Here is an 18766-nt window from a genome sequence, read left to right on the forward strand (position 1 = left end):
CCATCAGCTCCCTGGGGAGGAGAACTCCTGGCATGAAGGCCTTGTATCACTGGCGCAGTTAGGCAGCGAGAGGGTAAGAGTCACAGAGCCCGCTGAGGGTGGGTGGCGCCATGAGTCCCATCAGAGAGAGGGTGAGCGAGACTCTGAGGCCCGGGGCAGTGGCGCAAGCTGAGGGCAGTAAAGCTGGCGGTGGGCCACTGAGGTCCTCGGGCTGAGAGGTGGCCGGGGTGAGAGACGGAGAGAAGCCTTCAATGAACAGCAACCCTGGCTACCAAGATCCCTTCGGGGTGGCTCCAGTGACAGAGAATGGGCGGGGATGCTGGTCTCAGGACTGCTCCTTCCCATCCTGACCTTCAGGCACCTCACCTGCGGGCCTTTTCTTCCAGGTGAGCCAGGCGAGCAGCAGGGGGTCGACGCCATCCCCCATGCCTGGCCCCTCCTGGCTGCCTCGCCTGCCCGCCCACCCCTCCTCTCTCTGTGTGCACCTCTCTGCCTGTTTGAACTGCAGCTTTTAAAGCTTTTTGCCTTTTGAAAACTCAGGGGGAGAAAGAGTCATTTGTGGAGAGGTCGCGAACGGTTGATGATTATAGTCCAGTGGGTAGAAAGAGCTTAAAACAAATCCCTGTCCATCAGATGTCGGCTTAGGCGGTTTCCAGCGCTCTCCTGGGGGGCCGGGGTGGGGGGCAGCCACTTAGAGAAAAGGGGAGGCTTTTTTCCTTGAAGCTAAGTGGACCTGCAAAACTCTCTTCTTATTTGGGTGTTTGATCCCTGCTCCCCTCTGCCTGGCTTTCTCTGATCGCCGTTCCTCTGGGTGCCCGGCTGGTGGAGGAGGGCCTCGACAGCCCCTAGACGGCCCCTCGCCAGCTGTGTGACCTTGGCCCGGTCATGCGGTGTCTGGGAGTCTCTGTTTTCCCCCAGGGGTGATGGTCATGCGGGTTGCACAGGGTACTCACGAAGCCTCGGGAATGCGCCACCATCTCCCAGGCGGAGGGTGTACCTGGCCTGCAGGGTGTGGTGGTTGGATTCTTTGCTGCTCCCCCTCTGCCACACCGACTCCCCTGTCCAGGTACAGAGGCTACCTGCCTGGAGCTGGAAGGGCCCTCACTTTGTTTCTATAGCCCAGCTAGTGGGGCCGGGAGGAGCATGGCGGCTGGAGAGGCCTGTGTTAAGTGCTGGGTTGACTGCCCGCAGGGGCTGGTAGGGGCCCCTTACGGATAGAATGGGCCCTCCCTATGTCCTTTACCTGTGGTCACACCTCAGTCCTCATGGCAGCGTCTGGGGGAGGGCACTGGCTTCATGCCCTCTCACTTTTGCAGGTGAGGAAACAGCATGCTCGTTTTTCAGGGTCACACAGCTAGTGAGGTGCGGAGGGGAGAGGCTCATGGGAGCCTGGACAGTCCCACTCAGGGGCACGCTCCCAGCCAGCCATCTGTGGCCACTGGCGTCTCTTCCTTCAGCGCCAGAAAGATCCGGTCACTCTGATATCCGGGAGTCTGGGACGGCCCCAGGTTCCCGGCAGCATGCAGCAGTTGGGTGGGAATCCTGGGCTCCTCCATTGGCTGCCCCCCTGCCCACCTGGAGCTCCTGCCTCCCCAGCTCTCCTGTCAGCCTAATCTCATGCTGCTTCTGTGCCATGCCCTGGCCCTTCCCATCTCTGCTTGGTGCCTGGGGTGTAAAGGAAGCATGTAATAGATCCATGAAGAGCGCCAGACCTGGGCTCCCATCTGGGTTCTCCTTCATTACTGCTGTGTGACTTGGGGCAAGTGACCTCACCTCTCTGTGCCACATTCTCCCATTCGTTCCATGGGGATGGCAGGACTGCCCTGCTAAGGGTAAGTGCATCAGTCCAGTTAATGACTGCATACTGTCAGTGTCATAAATGTCAGCTGCTATTTTTTCTTCCACCTGAAAGTTCCTTCCTGCTTTTCCCTACCATCTCCCCATACATCAAGGCCTAGCTTAAATGCCACCTCCTCCAAGAAGCCTTCCAGATTCCACCCAGCCATAAGTCATCTCTCCTGCCTCCTTATGGTCTATGTTGTTGTTCTTCTCAGTGGAATTTATACATTTGTACCTATTTTCTCTCCCTATCAGACAGATGTTCCTCAAGGGAAGATCCTTTACATTCTCATCTCAGAATCTTCCAAGCTGCTGAGTATGTAGTAGGTGCCCAATAAATGTTTGTCAGATGAATAGACAGTAACCATTTTTCCTGCCAGACCAATGAGTGGCTCCACTTCCCAGCTATTCAGTGAGCACTTTGTTCTAATGATTAGTGGAGTCACATCCGAAGTCTGTCTGTACTTTGGGATGCCTTAAAATTGTTTCCAAGTCCCGTGGGTGGATGAGCTCATTGGCAGGGGTGTGGACCCAGCCTAAGAGCTTAGCTTTTCCTTTGGGGCCCAGAGGGCAGGTTCACATCTCAGTGACAGCAGCCAGCTGTGGGAATGTGAGAACACGGGCACTTTGGGTGGAACCACGTGGTCAGTGTTGAAAGGACACGGGGTGGATCATCCTCAAAGCCAGGTCATGGTAACCCGGCTGCCTGCCAGCTGACCTGCTCTGCCAGGGCCCAGGCTCTGGTAGCCGGGAGTTGCTCTCATTGTGCTTTGAAATTCAGGGCTATGGAGCAGCTTCCACGCAGGTGTGGTGATGTGATTACTCCCCAAGCAGGAGTGGCCCCAGGACCCCCTGGGGAGCGGGCAGGGCTGTGTGAACCCTGGGAACCCCTGCCATGGCTGCCAGCGACCGTGGACCCAGGCCAGGCTCTGCCCCTGAGATTCCATGGCCTCAGAGGGGCCCTGCTGGCACACACTGGCAGCTGAGCTCATGGGTCCTGAGGAGTTAGCAGCCCTGGGAGGTGAGGATGGCATTTGGGTGCCTTATAGATAGGGTCAGGTGGCCACGCCTTTGGCATTCTCGAAGACTCACTGCAGGTGGCAATGACAGTGGTATCATTTGTGCTTTTGTCCTCCAGTGAGGAAAGTATGCAGAGTGTTTCCAGGTTTGCGAATTAAATATATAGAAAGGGAGGAAGATGGCTGGGCGCAGTGGCTCATACCTATAATCCCAGCACTTTGGGAGGCCAGGGCAGGCAGATCGCTTGAGGTCAGGAGTTTGAGACCAGCCTGGCCAACATGGCGAAGCCTCATCTCTACTGAAAATACAAAAATTAGCCAGGCGTGGTGGCAGGCGCCTATAATCCCAGCTACTTGAGAGGGTGAGGCAGGAGAATCACCTGAACCCCAGAGGCGGAGGTTGTAGTGAGCTGAGATAGTGCCACTGCACTCCAGCCTGGGCGACTCTGTCTTAAAAATAAACAAAAAGGAAGAGGCCAGGCAGGAAGTGGGGCAGGGTGGGCAGTAGATGGCCTGGGCCCTGGCCTCCAGCAGCCGGGTGAGTATGCAGACCCCTGCTGGATGGTGTGGGCACCTGCGTCTTCACCCTTGCCCGGCTAACAGTAAGGAGCGTCCGGAGCCAGCCAGCCTGGGTTCGCATCCTGCTGCTGCCTCTTACGGGCTGTGTGCAAGACACTTGACCTGTCTGTGCCTCAGTTTCCTCATCTCTGGCTTGTTCTAGTCAGCTATTGCTACGTAACAAACTACCCCAAGACATTGGCATAAAACAAGAACAAAAATTTTGTTTGCTCGTGAATCTGGGGGTGCAGCTAGCAGCTCTCGCCTGGGGTCTCATGTTGTTGTATTAGACGGGGGCTGGGTTGGGGGCATCTTGCCGATTCTGTACTTGTGCCTGCTGTTTGGGCTGGGAAGGCTCAAATGGGTGGGGTGAGAATGCTGGATTGGTCTCATCCCCCCGTCTCTCAACGTGGTGGCTTTAGCTGGGCATCTTACTTGGCTCCCAGAGCCAGTGTCCCAAGAGAGGCCAGCAGAAGCTGTGTGACCTTCCCTGACCCAGCCACAGGGGTCACGCAGCATCACTTCTACGGAGGCAGCCTCCAAAACTGCCCAGGTTCAAGGGGAAGGTACGGAGATACCCCCTCCAGATGGGAAGAGCGTCAAAGAATTTGTGGACGTTTTTCAGGACCGCCACATACCTGCTGGGGGTGTTGGAGTTGACGGTTGATTTGTGTAAGGCACGCTTACAACATAGGGAGTAGTTAGTGAATGTCGGCACATCTCCGAGCTGGGACCTGAGACATCGTCTGCATCAAAAGCTACACAGAGGGACAGAAGAGAATGGGGCGCGGGAGGCGTCGGGGTTGCAGACTCACCTTCTCTCATGCCAGTGAGGGCTCCTTCTCTGCCCACCCCTCACTCTGTCCCTGGAGTGACCCCCTGGCCTCCTCCCAAGAGCCACGGCCCACCTCGAAAGCCTTGCTGGAGGTCCTGGTGGGAGATTGACTCCCACCTGTTGGGTCTCAGGTATTTCTGTGCTTGGGGTTCCCTGAACCACAAGAGGGTGGGACAGCCCTAGAGGAATAGGGAATATTCCAGAACCATGGGCAAGGTACGAAACGCTCAGGGCCTCAGCCTCCCTAACTCCTTGAAGGGCTGGACCAGCTTCTTGTGGGGCCCTTTCCTTTTTTTTTTTTTTTTTTTTCTGAGATGGGGTCTCACTCTGTCACCCTGGCTGGAGTGCAGTGATGCAATCTTGGTTCACTGCAACCTCCACCTCCTGGGTTCAAGTGATTCTCCTGCCTCAGCCTCCTGAGTAGCTGACATTACAGGTATGTGCCACCATGCCCAGCTAACTTTCGTATTCTTAGCGGAGACAGGGTTTCACCCCCATGTTGGCCAGGCTGGTCTTGAACTCCTGACCTCATGTGATCCACCCCCTTGACCTCCCAAAGTGCTGGGATTACGGGTGTGAGACACCACACCCAGCCCTCGTAGGGCCCTTCTGTGCCTGTGCCACCCAGAAACGTCATCTTGGAGAGCTTTGAGGGCCGGAGGGTCATGTCCCTCCCCTCCCCGCCTGGAGCCACACAGAACAGATGTTGGCAAGAGTGGCTGCCTTTCCCCGTCTACTGATGTCTAAGAGTATGAGCTGGAAGAAGAATAGCTCATCTTAGTGTGCTGGGGGTGTCGACCATCGACACTGGGTTGAATAGGGCCACCCCGAAAATTCACGTCCACCAGGAACCTCAGAATGTGACTTTATTTGGAAATAGTTTCTTTACAGGTGTAATTAGTTAAGCCTCTTGAGCTAAAATCATCCTGTATTAAAGTGGGCCCGTGGCTGGGCATGGTGACTCACGCCTGTAATCCCAGCAGTTTGGGAGGCTGAGGCAGGTGGATCACCTGAGGTCAGGAGTTCAAGACCAGCCTGGCCAATGTGGCAAACTCCCATCTCTACTAAAAATACAAAAAGTTAGCTGGGTGTGGTAGCAGGGGCCTGTAATCCCAGCTACTCAGGAGGCTGAGGCAGGAGAATCGCTTGAACCTGGGAGGTGGAGGTTGCAGTGAGCCGAGATTGTGCCATTGCACTCCAGCCTGCACAAGAGCAAAACTCTGTCTTAAAAAAAAAAAAAAAAAAAAAGTGGGCCCGAAATTCAGTGACAGGGACCCTTATGAGAGACAGAAGAGGAGAAAACACAGACACAGGGGCGGCCACGTGAAGATGGAGGCAGAGATGGGAGTGGTGGGACCACAAGCCAGGGTGCCCACCAGATGCTGGCAGGGGCAGGAAGGATCCACCTGAAGAGCCTCTTCCAGGAGTGGGGTTGGACATCTGGCCGCTGGGACTGTGAGGGAAGGCATTTCTTTGTTTTTAGTCAGCCAGTTTGTGGCCATTTGTTAAGGCAACGCTAGGACACAGGCATCACCTTTTCCCTACCTTACATGTTTTAAAAATGTGCAATGGTTAAAAATTCTGTCTAACATTCCTTATGGACTCTGAGGCCCCCAGTACTGTGGGGCATAGCTTTGGGGACCTGGATGCTGCTGCTCCCTGAGGCTAGGAAGTCACTTCCCTCTCTGGTTCCCAGTTCAGGTGGGAGAAATCATCCGGGCTGACTGGAGGAAGGTCATTTTCCAGTCTGAAATGCACCTTGCAAAAATCCAGCCTTTTTCCCAGCAGTTGCCCAAGCAGGTCACCTAACCACAGAGGATTAGGGACACCAAAAGTGCAAGGCAAGGTGGGAGGGGGAGCCAGGGCCCTCGGCCCATCAGAGTCCCCAACCAAGCATGGGGTGCCCCAGGACCCCCGTCCTCACTGTGATTCCCCGCAGTGGCAACCATGGGTATGGAGGGCTGCTCCTGCTCACCCCAGGCCTGAGATGCCACCCCCTCCTCTGCCCAGAGGCCCGTCCCTGGGATGTGCTCACTCTGAGGGTGAGGGCAAGGCTCCAGGGTGCGGGAGCCCCCATCCGTGTTCCGCTTTTTCTCACCTCCTACCCCTCTAGAAAGTCGGCAGCTCGAGCCAGCTGGGCTGTTCAGGCTGTGCCCACGGCACCCAGAACTTGCTGGAACAAGGAGGTGCCTGAATCCTTGGTTGAAGTGAGAGGGCGCCTGGGGCCAGCCGGGGGGGTCTTCCCACTGACTTGGAGTGCCTCTGTGGGGCTTGGCGCCCCTCGGTGACCCTCCAGCCGCAGCCAGACTAAGCTCAGCACACCACTGGGCAGAACTAGGGCTCAGGCCTGGAGAAGTCAGGGCTTGCCCGAGGCCCCGGGTGCAGAGCTGGGATCCGTGTCTCTTTCCCGAGTGACATGGCCACTTGGGGTCCCCTTCCTGTCCGGCCACTGCACCTGGGATGCCCCATGTGTGGTTTCTCGGGTGCCCCTTGTTGGGGTGCTGAACTGATCTCCCTGGTAGCCTGCACCTGACAGGGCCAGATTCCTTCCCAGGTTGCAATGCGATTGCTCTGTGCCTCAAGGGAGTTCGGGGTCTGGGAGGGTTGTCTGGGTGCCCCGGGAAGGGGCTGCACCTTGCAGGGCTCTTCCACAGGGGTGAGCAGGCGGGCTGGCAGCCATTGGGCTGCCCCGGAGAGCCAGCCTCCCGCCCCCTGCCCACTTCCCTTACCCCCACAGCTGCTGGGGTGGAGAAACGCTGTGACCCAGTCAGTGTTTCTTTTAATGAGCGGCGATTAAAACAGTGTAACCGTGGCGGTTTGGTAGCTTCTTTAGGAGGAAGCAGAGAGCCCAAACAGAATCTGAAAAAAATACAAAGATAAAATAAAACCCAGTGAATTTTTAATAGTGATTATCTCCTGACACATAGCGCGTTGCCATCTGGCAGACACGTGGCCCACTGAAGCTTGGTGCTGGTGGGGAGGGGGGCGCTGGGGGTTCCTGCTGCCACCCCAGAGCAGGAGCCTTCAGGCATTCCCTCCATGGACGCCTCCGTGGCATGTCCTTGAGCCCAGCCACATCGAATGTGCATGGCTCAGTCCTCCCCCATCTGCCCTGGGCGCTCTCAACCCAACCCCTGCCCAGAGACACGAAGTCCCTGCTGACCTGAAGAAGAGGCTGGGCTCTCAGCATTTCTGGTGGGGGCAGGTCCCCAGCTCCAGGGATAGCGGGTGGCAGGGATCTGCCGGTCCCAAGGCTACCTTATCTCTTTTGAGGATTTCGTAGCTCCAGCCTCATTTAGTCACAGTTTAAGCTGAAGATCGTAGTGTTGGTTGCATGGTACCGTAGGCCAGGCTCATAGGCCTTTCAGCCCACATTTATTTAATTTTCTTTATTACTTGTTGAGACAAGATTTCACTCCATCACCCAGACTGGAGTACAGTGGTGAGACCATAGTTCACTGCAGCCTCCACTTCCGTGTCTCAGGTGATCCTCCCACCTCAGCTTCCCAGAGTAGCTGAGACTACAGGCACGCCACCACGCCCAGCTAATTTTTTGTGTGTTTTTTGTAGACCCAGGGTCTCACTATGTTGGCCAGACTGGTCTTGAACTCTTGGGCTTAAGCAATCCGCCCTACCAACGTGCAAGGATTACAGACGTGAGCCACTGCACCCAGCCCATTTATTTCTTTTTTTTGAGACAGAGTCTCGCTCTGTCACCCAGGCTGGAGTGCGGTGGCGGATCTCAGCTCACTGCAAGCTCCGCCTCCCGGGTTTACGCTATTCTCCCGCCTCAGCCTCCCGAGTAGCTGGGATTACAGGCACCTGCCACCTCGCCCAGCTAGTTTTTTGTATTTTTTAGTAGAGACGGGGTTTCACCGTGTTAGCCAGGATGGTCTCAATCTCCTGACCTCGTGATCCGCCCGTCTTGGCCTCCCAAAGTGCTGGGATTACAGGCTTGAGCCACCGCGCCCGGCCCCATTTATTTCTTAATTTACTTTTTTTGGTGATCTCGCTGTGTTGCCCAGGGTGGAGTGCAGCGGTGTGATCCTAGCTCACTGCAGCCTTTAACTCCTGGGGCCCCAGTGACCTTCCTGCCTCAGCCTCCTGAGCAGCTGAGACTGCAGACACACACCATCGTACCTGGCTAAGCCCACATTTGTTAAGTGACCACTTGTGGCTGGAGCCTGTGGTGGCCCCTCATGGGAGAAATCTGATGAGTGTTTACACCTTCAGGCACTGCAACACCGTTGAGGTTTGGGGCCAGATACTTCCTTGTCCTGGGAGCTGTCCTGTGCTTTGTAGATTGACCTTGTCCTCTGCCCACGAGATGCCAGTAATACTGGTTGTCCCAGTGTGACAACTAGACACCTGCCCAAACATCGCCAAGTGTCTCCTGGGGGATCTCAGACCATGCAAAATGCCCCTGTTGAGAAATCCTTGTTCAAGGTATGTGTATGTTTCCTGGGGCTGCCATAATCAACGACCATAAACTGGGTAGCCTAAAACCGTAGGAATGTATTATCTGATAGCTCTACAGACCAGGAGTCTGAAATCAAGGTGTGCGCAGGGCTGTGCTCCCTCCGGAGGCCCTGGGGGAGGGTCCTTCCTGCCTCTTCCAGCCTCTGGTAGTTCCGGGTGCTCCTTGGCTTCTGGCCACGTTGCCGTGGTCCCTGCCTCCTCCTCCCGTGGCCTTCTCTCTGAGTGTCTGTCTTTATGTGCTATTCTGTGTCCAGATTTCCTTCTCAGAAGGACAGCTCATTGGACTTAAGGCCCACCTTATTCCCGTGTGGCCTCGTCTTACCTAATTATATCTGCAAAGGCTCTGTTTACAAATAAGGCCATGTTATGGGGTGGCCATGCATTTTGGGAGGCATAGCCCAGCCCGGCACAGCCCCAAGCTCAACAGTGGCTCAGGGTCCAGTCTGGCCTCCCCCTGTTGGAGCCCAAGGCCTTGCTCAGTCTGACCCTGCTGCTCTCTGCAGCTCTGTCTGCTTCTGCCACCGGGAAATGACTTTAAATGGCCTAAAGGCAAAGAACAAGGTCCGGGAAGCTGTCACCATTACATGGATCCAAGCGACATGACTTTGGCACCTCTGGTAGGGAGCAGGGTGCTGGAGAGCAGTGGGGGTAAGGGGTGGGGGCTGCAGCCTCTCCTGGGCTCCCTGCAGCCCCTGCCATGCTGTGGCTCCTCCAACTGAGGCTTGCTCTGTGTGTCTGCAGAGGGCTTTCGGCCCAAGCCCACTGGGCTTCTCTCCACGTCAGCACAGGCGAGGAAGGCTGAGGAGTTCTAGCACGGGAGGTGCGCTCGGCACCAAGGTGCCAGGAGCAGGGCACAGGGGAGGCCTCTCGAGGGAGGACATTTGAATGGAGATCAGCAGGCAGTGGGAGGGCCATGCAGAAACTGTCCTTCGTTCCACGGCCTATTTGCTGGTCACTGACTGCACCATTTACTGTCCTGGCCACTGAGACCGCATCGAGTAAAAGATACAGGTCCCCGGCCTGGGGAGCTTGTTTCAGGCAATAAACAGTAAAAGTGATGAGTTGAAAGGTGCAAAGTGCTGCGGAAACCAAGTTAGGGCAGGGCTAGGGCCGGGAGCTGGTGGAGGAGTGGGCAGGCTGCAGGATTTAGAGTGGTGGTCAGAGTTCTGGGGCTGCCAGATCAAAGCATCACAGACTGAGGAGCTTAAAACCACAGCTGTTTGTTCTCTCCCGGTTCAGGAGGCTGGAAGTGTGAAATCTGGCAGGGCCAGGCTCCCTCCGGGGCTCCCAGAGAAGACCCTTCCTGCCTCTGCCGGCTCCCCCTGGCTGCCACAGTCCTTGGCTTGTGGTCACATCTCCCTGCTCTGTCTTCATGTTGCCCTTGCTCTTTGTCCCCTCTTCTTATAAGGACACACATCGTGGGATTTAGGGCCTACCCAGATAATCCAGGACCACCTCATTGCAAGAGCCCTCACTTAACCACATCTGCAAGGAGCGTTTTTCCAAATAAGTCACACGCACAGGTTCCAAGTGCAGATCGTGGTCCTGTCTTTTGTGGGGGATCACCATTCAGCACTACAGGAGGACAGCGGAGACCTCTCTGAGAAGTCTGGTGGGGAGCAGGGCGCTGCGGGGGAGCATCTGTGTGGAGCACTCTCCAGGCACTAGCATGACCAGCTCCAAAAAACAGAGCTGGAGCCGGTCTAATGCCTAGGAGAGAGCTCCAACGCTGGGGGCCGAAGGCCCGAAACCAGCACGGCGGGGCCGGGCGGGGCAGAGTGTGACATAGGGAGGCTCCCAACAGAGGAGAAACGTGAGCTGACGAATCTTCCAGTGGGTCCTCTGCTGCCATGTGGAGGATGAGGCGTGAGGACTGAGGCGGAAGCAGGGACACCAGTGAGCTGGCTCCTGCGCCAGTCCAGATGAGAGGTGCTGGGCCAGGTCAGGCCAGGGACCTGGGACAGAGAAGAGGGCCAGAGGTTTGGGCTGTCCATGCAGGGAGAGCCGGCATCTCAGTGCAGCCTCCACCCTGCCAGCCCGTGCTCCGATGGGCTTCTGATTGTCTTGTGTTTCTCCCAAACAGCCTGCCCCGCCCTCCTGCCCATCCTGCCCATCCTGCCACGTTGGCAGCTGCTGTTCCTGGGAGCTGGGGGAGTACAGCTGGAGGTGCACAGAGGGAGGCGGGTGGAGGACCTCGGGCAGCGGGGATGCCAGAGGGGCCATGCCAGCCCCGGCAGGGAGTGACATTTCATTCCCCTCTCTGCAGCACTTCCCACAATTAAACCTGAGCGCCTATTCTGATAGCCTGACCCAGCCTTGGGGAAAGTGCGTCCCTGGGCTGTGTCCCCATCACCCTCTGTCCTCCCCTAGTCCCCCTCGCTCTTCCCACCCGCTCTCTCTTTCCTCTTCCCCCTCCTTTCCTTTTGTTTCCTCTTCCCCTGTGCCCCTTGCCCTCCTCCCTCTCCCCCCCAACCACCTTCTCCTCCCCGACAAGCTCCTCTCTGCCTGGAAACTGAGCCTCCAGGACCCCTGGAAGAGGGAGCCTGGGGAATAAAGATGCCATGAAGCCCTTGTGCCAGTTTCTGAAATGAACGTTGCTTTTCATACTTCATCCTTCAATCCTTATCGTCTCTAACTTATTGGACAGACCCCGTGGTGCTGACAGATTCGCGGCCGGGACCTTGGCGTCTGAATTTCACTGTAATCTCTGCTCTGTTCTCCAGACATCTCCAGTTTATCTCCTGATGCAGTTGGGGCGACCCCATGTCCTCTGTGCCACCACTCATGTGGCCCAGGCACGATAAATTGTGCCTTGTAATAACACTCCTCGATGGATTAATTGACCCTGCTCTGATGGGCGGTCCCCGACGGCCCCCTTCTCTTCCTGCCCCTTCCAGACAAGGCCCCAACTTTTCTGTATCCTTTCCTTCTCCTTCTCCCTGCCGCCACCAGCCCAGACCCCACCCATCTCCTGAAAACCAGGGGCAGCAGGGGAGGGACGGTTTGCAGAGCAGTGCAAGTACAGACAAGTGCGTTGCTGAATCTGCTATCAGTGCTGGGGGCCCCTCGGGGCTGCCTGCACCTGGGTGGGATGGGACATCACCAGCCCATGGCCCAAAGGCTGGGGCAGGATGCGGGCAGGCGGACCGTGTTTGTCCTGTGGAGGCACCTGGTGTCCTGAAGCAGGCGAGGGCAGGTTATCCCTCCCGCCTGGCCATGCCGAGGTGGAGACGGTCTGCTGCCTGGAGCCTGTAATTGTGCTAAGGAGTGATGATTTATCACAATGCTGGCTCCGGCCTTCAGAAGCTGGATTATTTGTGGCACGCCTCAGTTCTGTCTGAAGGGCCCGGGCAATTCTGGGCCTTGTAAATCTAGTGACAGGGCCTCTGTCCAGGGGTCGAGGCCTGAAATTTCCCAGGCCAGGGGCCCTCTCCAGAGGGAACTGGAACATCTTGCTTGTACCGGGAAGAAAGAGGAGGCAGGAGCTGTGGGGGAATGTTTCTTCTAATTGTTTTTCTTTTTTCTTTCTTTCTTTCTTTTTTTTTTTTTTTTTTTTTTTGAGATGGAGTCTCGCGCTGTCGCCCAGGCTGGAGTGCAGTGGCCGGATCTCAGCTCACTGCAAGCTCCGCCCCCCGGGTTTACGCCATTCTCCTGCCTCAGCCTCCCGAGTAGCTGGGACTACAGGCGCCCGCCACCTCGCCCGGCTAGTTTTTTGTATTTTTTAGTAGAGACGGGGTTTCACCGTGTTAGCCAGGATGGTCTCGATCTCCTGACCTCGTGATCCGCCCGTCTTGGCCTCCCAAAGTGCTGGGATTATAGGCTTGAGCCACCGCGCCCGGCCTCTTTCTTTCTTTTTTTAAATACTAGAGATGGGTTTCACTATGTTGCCCAGGTTGGTCTCAAACTCCTGGGCTCAAGTGATCCTTCCGCCTCAGCCTCCGTAAGCGCTAGGATTACAGGTGTGAGACATCGCACTGGCCACTTCTTTATTGTTATTATTATTGAGACGTGGTCTCTCTCTGTTACCCAAGCTGGAGTGCAGTGGCACAATCTTGGCTCACTGCAACTGCCGCCTCCCAGGCTAAGATGGTTCTCCCACCTCAGCCTCCGTAGGAGCTGGGACTACAGTTGCATGCCACCAGCTAATTTTTAAAATTTTTCGTAGAGGTGGGATTTCGCCATGTTGCCTAGGCTGGTCTCAAACTGCTGAGCTCCTCCTCCCTCAGCCTCCCAGAGTACTGGGATTACAGGCATGAGCCACCGTGCCTCACCTTTTGTTGAGGCTTGCAGGCTTCTAAGAACACGATGGGCTCCCGGAGACCTGGGATGGTGCTCAGTGGAATCCGATGAGAATTCCTGTGGCAACTCGGGGGTACCTGCCGAGTCTGGGGTGACATTCAGGGATGGTGAGGTTTCTGGGTGTCTTCTAATCCCCCCCTACACATGCATAGGACAATCCCAAATAAGGCAGGCAGCCGGCCGGGCGCGGTGGCTCAAGCCTGTAATCCCAGCACTTTGGGAGGCCGAGACGGGCGGATCACGAGGTCAGGAGATCGAGACCATCCTGGCTAACACGGTGAAACCCCGTCTCTACTAAAAAATACAAAAATCTAGCCGGGCGAGGTGGCGGGCGCCTGTAGTCCCAGCTACTCGGGAGGCTGAGGCAGGAGAATGGCGTAAACCCGGGAGGCGGAGCTTGCAGTGAGCTGAGATCCGGCCACTGCACTCCAGCCTGGGCAACAGAGCAAGACTCCGTCTCAAAAAAAAAAAAAAAAAAAAAAAGGCAGGCAGCCAGCAATCCCGGAATGGACGTTCTACTTTAAATTCCATGTATCATGGCTTCATGGCAGTTGCTGCCCGTGCCTTCTGTTCCCTGGGTCACCAGCCATTCTTGGTTCGTTATATTCCATCTACCTTGTGGCCTTTGCACATGCTGTTCCCACTGGCTGACCCAGTGTGTTTATGTGATTCTTTTATTTATTTATTTTTGAGACAGAGTCACTCTGTCATCCAGGCTGGAGTTTAGTGGCATGATCACAGCTCAGTCGATCTTCCCACTACAGCCTCCCCAGTAGCTGGGACTACAAGTGTGCACTACCACGCCTGATAATTTTTTTTTTTTTTTTTTTTTTTTTTAGTAGAGACGGGGTTTCACCGTGTTGCCCCAGCTGGCCTTGAACTCCTGGGCTCAAGTGATCCTCTCACCTTGGCCTTCCAAAGAGTTGAGGCTATAGGTGTGAGCTACCATGCCTGGTATCGTATGTGGTTCTTTTTTTTTTTTTTTTGAGCTGGGGTCTTGCTTTGTTGACCAGCCTGGAGGGCAGTGGTGCGATCTTGGCTCACTGCAACCTCCACCTTCCAGGTTCAAGTGATTGAACCTGCCTCAGCCTCCCTAGTAGCTGAGATTACAGGTATTCACCACCTGGTTAATTTTTGTATTTGTAGTAGAAATGGGGTTTCACCATGTTGACCAGGCTGGTCGAGTGATCTGCCTGCCTTGGCCTCCCAGAGTGCTGGGATGTATATGTGGTTCTTGATTCCTGTGCAACTTCTTGCTGAGTTGGAGCTGACCCATCGGGGACTGGGTGGGTTTTGGCTCTACAGCCTGTCCCCCATGCCCTAAACATGTATACAGGAGCTGCTCAATGAAGACTCCAAATATGCGTTTTGTTTAATGTACATCCTCACTCTTTAGCCAAAATTAAAGCCCTAGGAGCCCTTCCTCTGTGTGCTACCCACCTAGGAGGGTGCCCCCAGCCACAGGCACACATGCCCACAGCCACCTGGGTCTACCCGGCACCCCTTATCTTATCGTGAATGCTGCGAGCCCCTCTGGCCTCCTGGGCTCTCGGGGGTCACTTTCCAGGTGCAGAAGAAGGTCTTAGGGTTTTTTTTTTTTTTTTGAGATAGGGTCTCACTTTGTCACTCAGGCAATGGGTGATCTCCGCTCACTGAAACCTCCAGCTCCCAGGTTCAAGCAATTCTCCTGCCTCAGCCTCCCAAGTAACTGGGATTACAGGCACCCGCCACCATGCCCGGCTAATTTTTTGTATTTTTAGTGGAGATGGGGTTTCTCTATGCTGGCCAGGCTGGTCTCGAACCCCTGACCTTGGGATCCGCCCACCTCGGCCTCCAAAAGTGCTGGGATTACAAGCGTGAACCACCACGCCCGGCCTAGGGTTTTGTTTTTTCAAACAGTTTTATTGAGATGAATTTCTCATATCTCGCAGTTCACCCTTTTCAAGTGTACAGGCCCATGGTGTTGAGTCACCATGACCTCATTTCAGAACGTTCTCGTCACCCCAGAAAGAATCCCCCTCCCCATTAGCGGTCACTCCCCGCTCCCATTTCTCTGCCCCAGCCTCAGATGTCCACTCATCTGCTTTCTGTCTGTGGATTTCCCTGTTCTGATCATTTCACAGAAATGGACACCCATACTGTGTGACCTTTTGTGTCCAGCTTCTTCCGCCAAACATTGCATCTTCACAGTTTGTCCATGCAGCAGCGTGTGTCAGTACTTCCTGCCTTCCTGTGGCTGAGGAGTATTCCATGGCATGGGGCCCGGTGTGGTTGCTCACGCCTGTTATCTCAGCACCTTGGGAGGCCAAGGCAGGCAGATCGCTTGAGACCAGGAGTTCAAGACCAGCCTGGCCAACATGGTGAAACCCTGTCTCTACTAAAAATACAAAAAATTAGCCAGGCATGGTGGTGGGTGCCTGTAATCCCAGTTACTCGGGAGGCTGAGGCAGGAGAATTGCTTGAACCCGGGAGCTGGAGGTTTCAGTGAGCGGAGATCACTGGTGACAGAGTGAGACTCCATCTCAAAAAAAAAAAAACCCTAAGACCTTCTTCTGCACCTGGAAAGTGACCCCTGAGAGCCCAGGAGGCCAGAGGGGCTCGCAGAATTCACGATAAGATAAGGGGTGCTGGGTAGACCCAGGTGGCTCTGGGCATGTTTGCCTGTGGCTGGGGGGCACCCTCCTAGGTGGGCAGCACACAGAGGAAGGGCTCCTAGGGCTTTAAAATGCAAAAATACAAAAATACAAAATACAAAAAGTAGCCAGGTGTGGTGGTGGGCACCTGTAATCTCAGCTACTCGGGAGGCTGAAGCAGGAGAATCGCCTGAGCCTGGAAGGCAGAGGTTGCAGTGAGCTGAGATCGCGCCACTGCACTGCAGCCTGGGTGACAGAGCGAGACTGTCTCAAAAAAAAAAAAAAAAAAAAAATCCATGGCATGGAGAGACCAGTGTGTCCATTCTTCAGCTGGGGGCCATGTGGGCTAGTCCTACCATTTGGGTATGGAGAATGGCACTGGCATGAACGTTCTTGCATGAGGTGTTTTTTTCTTTCTTTCTTTCTTCCCCCTCTTCCCCCTCACCTTTTTTTGAGATGGAGTCTGGCTCTGTTGCCCAGGCTGGAGTGCAGTGGCACCATCTCAGCTCAACTGCAACCTCTACCTCCCAGGTTCAAACGATTATCCTGCCTCAGCCTCCCAAGTAGTTGGAATGACAACCATGCGCCACCATGCCCGGCTCATTTATTTTTTGTGTTTTTAGTAGAGATGGGGTTTCCCCATGTTGGCCAGGCTGGTCTCAAAACTCCTGACCTCAGGTAATCTGCCCATCTCAGCCTCCCAACGTGCCAGGGTTACAGGTGTGAGCCACCATGCTTGGCCAATTTTTGTATTTTTAGTAGAGATGGGGTTTCTCCATGTTGACCAGGCTGGTCTCAAACTCCTGACCTCAGGTGATCTGCCTGCCTTTGCCTCCCAAAGTGCTGGGATTACAGGCGTGAGCCACTGCGCCTGGCTTGCATGAGTTTGTGTGTGGATGTTATGTTTTTGATTCACTGAGTGTGGAGGTTTTTAGCTCACCATCCCTTCTCTGTGCAGGAAACCTCCTGTTGGTGCTGCAAGGGGCTGGCTGGGGACGTCACATTGCCGTGTGGAGTGAACATTTTCTGAGTGTCACTGTGTGCCAGGTGCCAGCCTGAACCCTTCACAGAAGCCCAAGCAGCTCTGCAGTGGGGCTGCCGTCATTCCCAGTACAGAGTGGGGAAACTGAGGCCCAGGCCCAATGGCTTATCGTTCTGCAGTATCAGGGTTTGTTTCCTCCTCAAAGCTCTCCATGCCCGGGGTTCAGATTCCAGATCGGAGGACGCAAAGCTCAGAGAGGCCCTGGGGTGCTTGAGGCCACACAGTGGCCACGATGCAGGGCGGGTGATACTTCTCTGCCATTGCCCATGTTCCCGGCTGGTCCCCAGCACTTGGTTGAAATCACTAAACTAACATCATCCTGAGCGTCCTGTTCCCGTTTAATAGATGATAAAACCGAGGCACGGAGAGGTGGAGTGAGGAGCCAGGGTCATGGGCCTCAAGGGTCCCAGCCAGGAGTAGGACTCAGGCAGTTTGACTCCTGAATCTACAGCATGGGCCTGACATTGTTCCGCTTGCATGAGAAGCAGATGTTTGGAGGGGGATGGAGGGAAATCCCAGGGCCCTACTGGGCCGGGCGGGACTGGGAGTTTTTCTGGTCCACGTCTTCTGCATCTCGCTTGCTTCCTGGCCGTGTGGCAGGGGGCGCATGTGGGGCCTTTGTGAGCCTCCACCCGCCTCTGCCTGCTCCCGGGTCCCTGGGGAGCTCTGCCGCCACCGCCACTCCACCCTGTTTCGGAGCTCTCTTGAGCCTCAACGCTCCTGTGACTGCAGCTGCTGAAGGGACACCCGTTCTTTGTCCTGGGAGGCCCAGTGGGGCCCCCGCCTTCCCCGGCCACTGAGAGCAAATCACACGGCCCATCGAACCTGTTCCTCTGCTTGGTGTCCGATTGCCCTCCTGGGAGACAGAGCAGGGACAACCCACCCTGGTGTCACCTTCCCAGCAGGTGCGGCAGGTGGCAGGGGTGGCCAAGGCCCCTGGGAAGATGTGGGGCCAGATTGGGTGGCCGGCACTGTCGGTCAGGTCCAGGCCCCCCATCCCCACCGTCTGATTTTTCTGCCTGACATCCCAGTGCCCCCTTCCTGAAGTTTCGACCTGAGGCCCAGAGACCTCTGCTCACCTCCCTGCACTCCTGAAATAATACTCCGAAGCAGCTGGGCTCCACACTGAGCAAGCGCCGGCAGGGCCCCCAGGGAGCAGCGCGTGCAAAACCGCAGGTCTGCCACCCCCTCCCGGGACAGCGTGTGCTGCCTTTGCTCTGATTTCAGTTTTATTTTTTAATCTGCCCTTGCTCCCTCTCTGGGCCGCTCGGCCTCCCGCCTCACTTTTGGTGTTTTTCCCAGCCTGCCCTGATACCTGCTCTTCCTGGGACAGCCACACCTCACTCGTCTCCCCACCCGGTCCTTCCCCGAGCAGCTGAGGTCCGAGCCAGACTTCCCAGGTTTACACCCAGCCTCGGCACATGGTGCAGCCACTCTGCGCCTCAGTTTCTTTCTCTGTAAAATGGAGATAAAAGACATCTCCTTTTTTTGAAAAATTTCCTGAGATAAACCACGTAAAGTGCGTAGCACAGCCAGTTTTTTTCATGGGAGAGGCTTGTACCAGGCTCAGAGGGGAAGAGGCAGTGGTTAACTCTGGGTGGGGACAGAGGAGCTTGATGCTTAGGAAGGGTTTTGAGGGGTGGATAGGAGTTTTCTAGAAGGAGGTGGTAGGGAGAAAAGGGCAATCCACATAAGAGGAACCTTGCCCAGGAATTGAAGTTAGTTCTTCGTGGGTGGCTCCTCTTCCTTCCAGGTGGGGAGTTGATTGAGATGCTTTTGTTTGACTGGAATCTTCTGTCCTGTGTGTGCGCGCCAAGGTTTCGGCAATTGATGTTTTCTGGAAGTGCTTGGCGTGGTCAGTTTCCAGGAGCTGAGACGAGCAGGTGGACACAGGGCCCAGCAGCTCTTTTGACCTTGGGTGTCACTAATTCTGCCACCAGAGCAAGTACATTTAGGAGGACTCTGCCCAGGGCCCGGCACTTTGGGAGATGTGGCGAGAAGCGTGGAAAAGGTGAGAAGATGGTCCTGTGAGACCACGTTTTGGGACCCGGAGATGTTACTT

At 55.6% G+C, this 18766-nt stretch overlaps 1 protein-coding gene across 18 annotated transcripts in view; it reads left to right on the plus strand.

The window, feature by feature from the left end:
* The window catches only part of GSE1 (Gse1 coiled-coil protein), a 511516-nt gene that overhangs the window by 296823 nt on the left and 195927 nt on the right, over positions 1–18766 (plus strand). For 3 of the 18 annotated variants that reach the window (XM_065537748.2, XM_065537753.2, XM_074027709.1), the window contains exon 3: positions 8–18715. The exons of 14 other annotated variants lie outside the window; for them this stretch is intronic. The gene's annotated coding sequence lies outside the window, so the exon portion shown is untranslated. The remainder of the gene's footprint in view (positions 1–7; positions 18716–18766) is intronic. One more of the 18 variants, XM_065537749.2, reaches the window with a different exon arrangement.

The sequence above is a fragment of the Macaca fascicularis genome, chromosome 20 (assembly GCF_037993035.2).
Source record: "Macaca fascicularis isolate 582-1 chromosome 20, T2T-MFA8v1.1".
NCBI lineage: Eukaryota > Metazoa > Chordata > Mammalia > Primates > Cercopithecidae > Macaca > Macaca fascicularis.